The sequence below is a fragment of the Sarcophilus harrisii genome, chromosome 1 (genome assembly GCF_902635505.1).
Source record: "Sarcophilus harrisii chromosome 1, mSarHar1.11, whole genome shotgun sequence".
Classification (NCBI taxonomy): domain Eukaryota; kingdom Metazoa; phylum Chordata; class Mammalia; order Dasyuromorphia; family Dasyuridae; genus Sarcophilus; species Sarcophilus harrisii.
The window spans coordinates 372,077,873-372,086,443 of NC_045426.1; positions in this window are offsets into that span (position 1 = coordinate 372,077,873).

The following is an 8,571-nucleotide window of genomic DNA, read 5'->3' on the forward strand; positions in this document are numbered from 1 at the left end:
GTTTTCCCTGTCTGCCTGCCTATTTGAATATGATGGTACATGGCCCTAAGTTTTGGACTTGAAGAGTTCACTTTATTATAGGAGAAGCTTTCTAGTCAATATATCACAGTAGATGTTAGCACAGAACAGCATGTAATCCTGAAGAGACTAAATTGTCTTAAAAGATTAAATAGTTAAAGTCCTACAGTTTGGTGACAGGGTATCTTGATCATACATGTTTTTCATACATGTTCACTCTTTCCATTGTGTATTTGTGAGAGAGTGAGCTCAAGGTTTATGATGTAAAGGTAGACAAAGACAAAAAATTTATTTAGATTATTCAATATTTCATTAAATGACTTTGCTTTAAACTAAATGTGTTCCCTAGTTGGCTGTTATTTGTTGTTGTTCATCGAAGCAAATCAATGACATCAGAAGGGTGATATCTTTTTTTTTTATTAAACCTGTTTAATTTTCAAAAGATATTCATGGATAATTTTTCCACATTAATCTTTGCAAAACCTTGTGTTCCAATGCTCCCCTTCTCCCCACCTCTCCCTTAGATAGCAAGTAATCCAATATATGTTAAACATAGTAAAAATATATGTTAAAGTAATCCAGTATATGGATATTTACATATTTATACAATTATTTTGCTGCACAAGAAAAATCAAATCAAAAAGGGAAAAAATGAGAGAAAAAATGCAAGCAAACAACAACAAAAAAGAGTGAGAGTGCTATATTGTGAATCACACTCAGTTCCCACAGTCTTATCTCTGGCTGCAGATGGCTCTCTCTTCATCACAAGATCACTGGAACTGGTCTAAAAAAATTATCTCATTGTTGAAGAGAGCAATGTCCATCAGAATTGATCATTGTATAATCTTATTATTGCAGTATATAATGATCTCCTGGTTCTACTCACTTCACAACATCATTTAGGGTAAGTCTCTCCAGGCCTCTCTGAAATCATCCTGCTCATCATTTCTTATAAAACAATAATATTCCATAACATTTGCACACTATAACTTATTCAGCCGTTCTCCAATTGATGGGCATCCACTCAGTTTACAATTTCTTGCCTCTACAAAAAGGACTGCCACAAACATTTTTGCACATGTGGGTCTCTTTCAGCAGGGTGATATCTTGACTTGGATTTAAGCGAAGCAGAGCTGTGAAAAGTCATCATCCTCACTCTTTCCTCCAAAATCATTTGAATCCAGTGGCAAGACATAATTTAGGACAACTAGAGACAGCCTTACACACAGTAGGAGACCATGGTCTCTTAAAACTAAGGTCTTTCTCAGCTCTCAATTTGTTTGAGGCAATATCTGTTGAGTGATTCAGTGATTTAAGGCTAGATAATAAATGAGGGGAAAGATGTCCTTCTTTGATTACTCAAAAAAAAAATCAATCTGGAAAGGATTTCTGGTCAGAACAGAAATAATTGCTATTTACACTCACTCTGGGTCATCAAAACCCAAATAATGACTAAGTAAGGTTTCTTAGGGGATTCATGGATTAGACAGGATCTGGGTGCTGTATCTAAAAATATTATTCATACCACTACATACATCGGATAAATCAGTTCTAGAATTGATACCAATAAAAATTAGAGCTGGAAAGCAAGAAGGAAATGTGGGATGTTCTCATGCCTGAAAATTTATTGTCATATCAATATTGTTCTGCTAGTAAAACCAAGAAACCAAAACCCTAATTACAAGAGCATTCAAGAGGAATTTGTTTGAAAAGAAAAAAAGCAACACTGTAATTTTGCTGACAGCTAGTCTGTAAGTTACTGTAACAGTCTGTTAAGAAAAGAAAAAAGGGAATCAACCTGCCATTTTCATGCAAGGAAAAGGAGATGATTTTGCTCTACTATTACCAGTATTTTGTTTTCTTCTATTTGAGGGGAAATAATTATTTCTTAGTGAGTTTATTTGTATAAATAATGATTATAAAGGAATCTTCTACTATAGTTAAGGCAAATTCAAGTATTAGAAAAAATAAGAGCTAGAAAAGATGGTGATTTTCATCAGCTATCTGAATAACTACTGACTGATTTTTATTTTTGCTTTCATTCAGATCACCTTTGGAGTTGAGCAGCTATGGCTCTGTGGAACTGAACAAAGGCTAATGCTCACAAAAGGAATAATTAGCATATATTAAATGGGTCTGTAGATTAAAGTGCAACATACTGAAAGGAATACCAAATTAGGGGTCAGAAGACTTGGGTTCAAGTTATGACTCTTTATCTTATCATAATGAGTTCAGTTGAGTCAAACCTCTCCATTTGTTTAATGAGGATCATTTTATTGCCTTTCCTGACTCAGAACTCTTATAAGCATTAAATGAAATTAGAGTTATGAAAATGCTTAGAAAGTAAAGAGCTCTCTAAAAATGTGAGAATTGTCATAATTAACACATAGAAGGAAATAATTTCTTATCTTGTCAGATTCAGGAATACAAATATCATTTTATGGGAAAAAAATATTGATGGAGGCTGAGTCCCTGCTTCAAAACTTGAGAGGGTGACATATAAACATGCTCATGGAAATTTAAACTCATTATCAGTTATTGAAAGACACTAACTATTCTAATGAAGGCAGGAGAGCTTCATTCAAATAAATACATAATTATAGTTAACAATGCTGGCAGGACTCTAACTAATTAATGTGTTCATATTGTTCATGCTTGGGCTGATAGAAACACTGTTATTAATGATCAATCTGGGTCATTCAATAGCATGTTCCTTAGCCTGGATCATTTCTTAAACCTTGACATATGACCTACATGTAGATGACTTCAAATAAATATTTGCATATATACAAGCATGTATATGGGTGTAAGAGAGAAAGAAAGAGAGAGACAAACAGAGACAGACAAAGAGAAAGAGACAGAGACACAAAGAGAAACAGAGAGAGAGAAACAGAGGGAAAGAGTGAGGAAGAGAGAGGGAGGAGAGAGAGAAAGAGAGATAGAGAGAGAGAGAGAGAGAGAAAGCTAGATGGTGCAATAGATCAAGTGCCAGACCTAAAGTCATGATAGATCTAAATTCAAATCCAACCTCAGATATTTACTAGCTAGGTGACTTTGTTCAAGTCATTTAACCCTGTTTGTCTGTTTCCTCATCTATAAAATGAGCAGAAGGACGCAGCAAAGCACTCCATTATCTTTGCCAAGAATACCCCAAATAGGGTCACAAAAAGTTAGACATGACTGAAACAACTAAACAGCAATAAATATATACATATATATTACATACATGCATGAATACATTATATATATGCGTTATATATATATATATATATATATATATATACACACACAACGATTTTGTGATTCCATTGATCTGACAATCTCATGAAATCCTTGTTCATAGTTTCCCCAAAATCCACCACAGTCCAAGCATCTTCTGACACGTGGGACCTCCTCACATTCACTTGACATAAAATAGATAGCAAAAGAGCTTTCAGGTTTTCTGTCAATCATTTCTAACTTTCCCTGATAGTATTCTTTATAATATTATTTTGCAATATTTCGTTTGTTATGTATATACTATATAGTGTATACTAGGCACACTCACATATGCTTCTATCGATCAGTTTGTGTTTATATATTTGTAAACACATACACATACACATGCATTCATAATGTATTCCCTGAACTACAGTGATGAGTTTTTAACTACCTGTTGAATATCTTCATTCGGTTTTTCTGCCAACACCTCAAACTCAATATATCCAAAACTAAACACATCACCTTTCCCTCAAAATTTTCTCTTCCCCCTAAATTCCCTGATCCTGTTTAAGACCTCTAACAAATAACCAAGGTTCAATCCTCAAAGCAATATTTGATTATTCTGTCTTTCAGGTGCAGTGATAATAGTCACTGATACTTATTATCCACTGGAAATCTTATAGATAATGAAGTTAATATCTGAGCTTGGACTCAGCCTTTAAAAAAATCATTGGAAAACATGGAGGAAAAAAATACAAAAATGCAGAAAGGCTTGCCTCAGGTCATTGAGATCTATAGGTTAAAAAAAGCACATAAATTAGCCAGCCCCTCTGGATAGGTTTTCAACTCCAGAAGTAGTCTAAATGGAGTTAGAGTAAAAGAATGTCAAAAACGTTCCTTGACCATGGGAAAGAGTTTCTAGTTAATGAGGGGAATTTTTGGTTAAGCAGGAATAAAGACCAAAAAGGCTCAAGAACCAGGGCTGTCAGATAGAATAGCAAACCCAAATCTATTATTTCATTGATACTGTGAATTATGCAAACTGCATAGGATGAAAGAGATACGAATCAATTCTCTAGGAACCCTGAGTTCTCCCAACATCCTTCCTTTTTTATTTTTATTTTATTGAAATACATGCAAGGGCACAATGAAAGTCTGGAGGTGATTATGCAGGTCTCTGGTCTAGTATATCTCACTTGAATAAAAAAGTGACTTTCTAGTAACCATAAATTCTTTTTTTTTCTGGGTAGGTGTAGGAAGAGGGTAATTACATACTTGGGTAATTACATACAGGTTGGAGAACTACAAAGATCCTTTTGGCAGTTGTAAGTCTACTTCAAGAAAGCTGTGGAGAATTGTTTTGAAAGTTTATGGTAGGGGGAGCTAGGTGGTGCAGTGGATAGAGCACCAGCCCTGAAATCAGGAGGATCTGAGTTCAAATCTGGTCTCAGACACTTAACACTTCCTAGCTGTGTGACCCTGGGCAAGTCACTTAACCCCAATTGTCTCAGCAAAAAAAAAAAAAAAAAAAAAAAAAAAAAAAGAAAGAAAAAAAAAGAACGTTTATGGTCTAGATTCATTTAAAATGAATCTTCTGTGCTTTCTGTTGGGAGAAATAAAGCTTGCATTGTATCTCATATCATCTTTGCCTTAGTACCTGCATGACAAAGGATGACCTTTAATCTTATCTGTAGAGACCCAGAAATAAGCCCAATCCTAATGTCCTTGAGGGATCCTTCATGGGGATAGGGGAGAACAAATTAATAAATGAATATTCTGATGTCCCCATAGAAAGAATGTGAGAGGGAGAATGAGCACAAAAAAGTTTTTTTGAGAAATTCCAAGACTGAAATCATGCCATATAAACCCAGAATTTTGCTTCTGGATCACAGGTTACACCCAAGTCTGATTATGTTGTTCCTCTAGTGAAGAGGCAGAGAAATTTTACAAGTTTTTCCAAGTCAAATCAACCTTTGTTTTGATCCTTGGTGACTAAAATGAAAAGATAATCAGAGTTAAATCTAACCTGTCCAAGGTAAGATTGGGAATCATGACTCAAGTTTGAGAAATTAAAGCAGCAAAAGGCTTAGACACTCTTAGAAGCCTCATGTTTCAGAAGCCTTCATGTTCATGAAGTTTTTCTTCCAAAAAAAAAAAAAAAAGAGATAAGGGAAGTAAAATTGTTGTCATCAAAGAATATAACTATCAATCCCTAAAAATAAATTTACTATAATTTAGTAGACAGGAAATGACTAAAGACAAATCTGTGAATCACCTAAAAATCATCTGTATGTGAGCAGCCAGACTATCAAATCAAAATAGCAAAGGTTAAAATGATTTTTTTAAGTAGAGGAAAATATAAGCATTAGAATAATTGCAAGAATGCCAATTTGACATATTCAACAATTTATATTCTCCTTTCCCTTAACAAAATGGGAAATTTCAAAAAGTAAAGAATATCACTGGTCATCACCATTTCCTGTAGGAGTTTGCACACAAAGTTAAAAAGTTTCCATAATGAAGGAACAAAAGGTACTCATTCTCCTGGAACCAAAGAGCAAATAATTGATCTCCTTTCCAGAGATCCATGGCAACCAAGGGAAACAAAATATTATACGGCAAACTTCTTTGTGTCACACTTCAGAGAAGAACAGCCAAAGATAATGAATATTATTAAATCCTGAAATGTCACAGACTGATGGAAGAAATTACAAATATGCAGAAAGTTTAGCATGAGATCCAACTGAGATGCAATATCTTGAGCACATTCAGGGATGACATTGGAAGGAACACAACACCCCTTTTCCATAGATGGAATTAATATTTTGACATTTCCATAACAATATATTTTCATTATTAATGACAATGGAGCCACAATACTTAAACGCTATTACTTCAGTATCCAATAAATCATGCAAAAGTGTTGAAACAACCCTGTAGTAGATGAAGTTAGGAAGATAAGCTAAATGATATCAGGTAAATACTAATGAATATTGCTCTAGAGGTGACCATTTTGAAAGCCTTGGAGAATCCTTTTCATACACACACACACACACACATACAATATTTTCTTTTAATTTTCCCACTTACATATAAAATTCCTTTCTTCTTCACCTCCATCCCCTTTAAGAAGACATGTGAAGTTATACAAAACATTTCTATAAGAGTAATGTCATAAAAGAAAATATAAATCTTTCCTCCCCAAAAAAAGAAAACATCAAGAAAAATAAAATAAAAAAATATGCTTCAATCTGTATTCAGACACAATCAGTCCTTTCTCTGGATATGCATAGCATTTTTCATTATAAATCCTTCAGAGTAGTTGTGCATCACTATAGTGCTGAGAATAGCACAGCTGATCATTACACACCATTGCTTTACTATGTACACTTTGCTTAAGTTCATGGAGGACTTTCCAGGTTTTTCTGAGAGCATCTTTTCATCATTTCCCATAGAACAATAATATTCCATCATAATCACATACTACAATATATTCAGTCATTCCCCAAATGATGGGAATCCCCTCATTTTCCAATTCTTTGCCTTGAGAAGAGAGCTGCTACAAATGTATTTATACATAGATGTCCTTTTCCTTTTTTTAAATCCCTTTTGGTATTCATGACTAGCAATGGGATTATTAGGTCAAAGGATATGCATGACTTTATAGCCCTTTGAACATACTTCATAACTTTTGATCATTTATCAATTGGAGAATGGCTCTTCCTTTTATATATAAATTTGACTTCCCTAAACATTAGAGAAATGAGACCTTTCATCAGAAAAACTTGCTTCAAAATCCTTTTGCCAATTACTATTGATAACTGAAATCCCTCCTGTTTATTCTCTCTCTCTCCTATCACCCTAATCTTCCTCAAAAGTACTTTACTACTGCATACCCCCTTACCCAACATGCCCTCTCTTTTTATCACTCTCTCCCTTTCCCATATTTCCTTCCTCTTCTACTTTCCCAATTCTATGAGAGTAAAGTTCACTCACTCCCCTCCATTCCTTCTCTTCCCCTCCACTGTAAAAGATTTTCCTTATCTCTTTTATGACAGATAATTTACAACATTCCACCTCTCCCTTTCCCTTGGTACATTCCACCTTTTACCTCTTAATATTATTTTTTTAGATATTATTCCTTCATATTCAATTCATACCTGTGCAAACTCCTTCTAAACTGTCCTAATAATGAGAAAGTATTTATGAGTTATAAGTATCATCCTCCCATGTATGAATATAAACAGGTAAACCTTATTAAATCCCTTATGATACCTCTTTCCTAATTACCTCCTTATGCTTCTCCTGAATTCTGTATTTGAAAATCAAACTTCCTATTCATCTTTGGTCTTTTCATTGTGAATGCTTGAAAGTCTTTTATTTCTTTGAATATCCACCTTTTCCCCTGAAGTATTTTACTTAATTTTGCTGGGTAGGTAATTCTTAATTGTAATTCTAGTTCCATTTCTTTCTAGAATATCATATTCCAAGCTCTACAATCCTTTAATGCAGAAGCTGCTAATTCTTGTGTTATCCTGACTGTGGCTCTGCTATATTTGAATTGTTTTTTTCTGGATGCTAGCAATATTTTTTCCTTGACTCGAGAATTTGGCTATAATATTTCTGGGAGTTGTTTGGTGTGGATCTCTTTCAGGAAGTGATCAGTGGATTCTTTCAATTTCTATTTTGCCCTTTGATTCTAGAATATCATGACAGTTTTCCTTAATAATTTATTGAAAGATAATGTCTAGAATCTTTTTTTCATCATGATTTTCAGGTAGACTAATAATGTTTAAATTATTTCTCCTGGATCTATTATCCAGGTCAGTTGTTTTTCTAATGAGATATTTCACATTATTTTCTATTTTTTCATTCTTTTGGTTTTGTTTTATTGTTTCTTGATTTCTTATAAAGTCATGAGATTCCATTTTTTCAATTCTAATTTTCAAGAAATAATTTTCCTCAGTGAGCTTTTTTACATTCTTTCCCATTTGGTCAATTTTGCTTTTTAGGGCATTCTTCTCCTCACTAGATTTTTGTATTTCCTTTTGTACTACTCTCAATTCTCTTCCTACTCTCTTACTTGATTTTCAAAATCTTTTTTGAATTCTTCCATGACCTGAAAGTAATTTTCATTTTTTTGGCAAGCTTTGGATATAGAAGATTTGACTTTGTTATATTGTTCTGATTGTGTGTTTTGATCCTTCTTGTCACCATAGTAACTTTTTATGGTCAGACTCTTTTTCCGTTGTCTGCTCATTTTCCCATCTTATTACTCAGCTTTTAACTCTTTGTTAGAATAGGGCTCTGTTTCCAGGATAAGAGAATACACTGTTTTTAGAGATCTTTCTA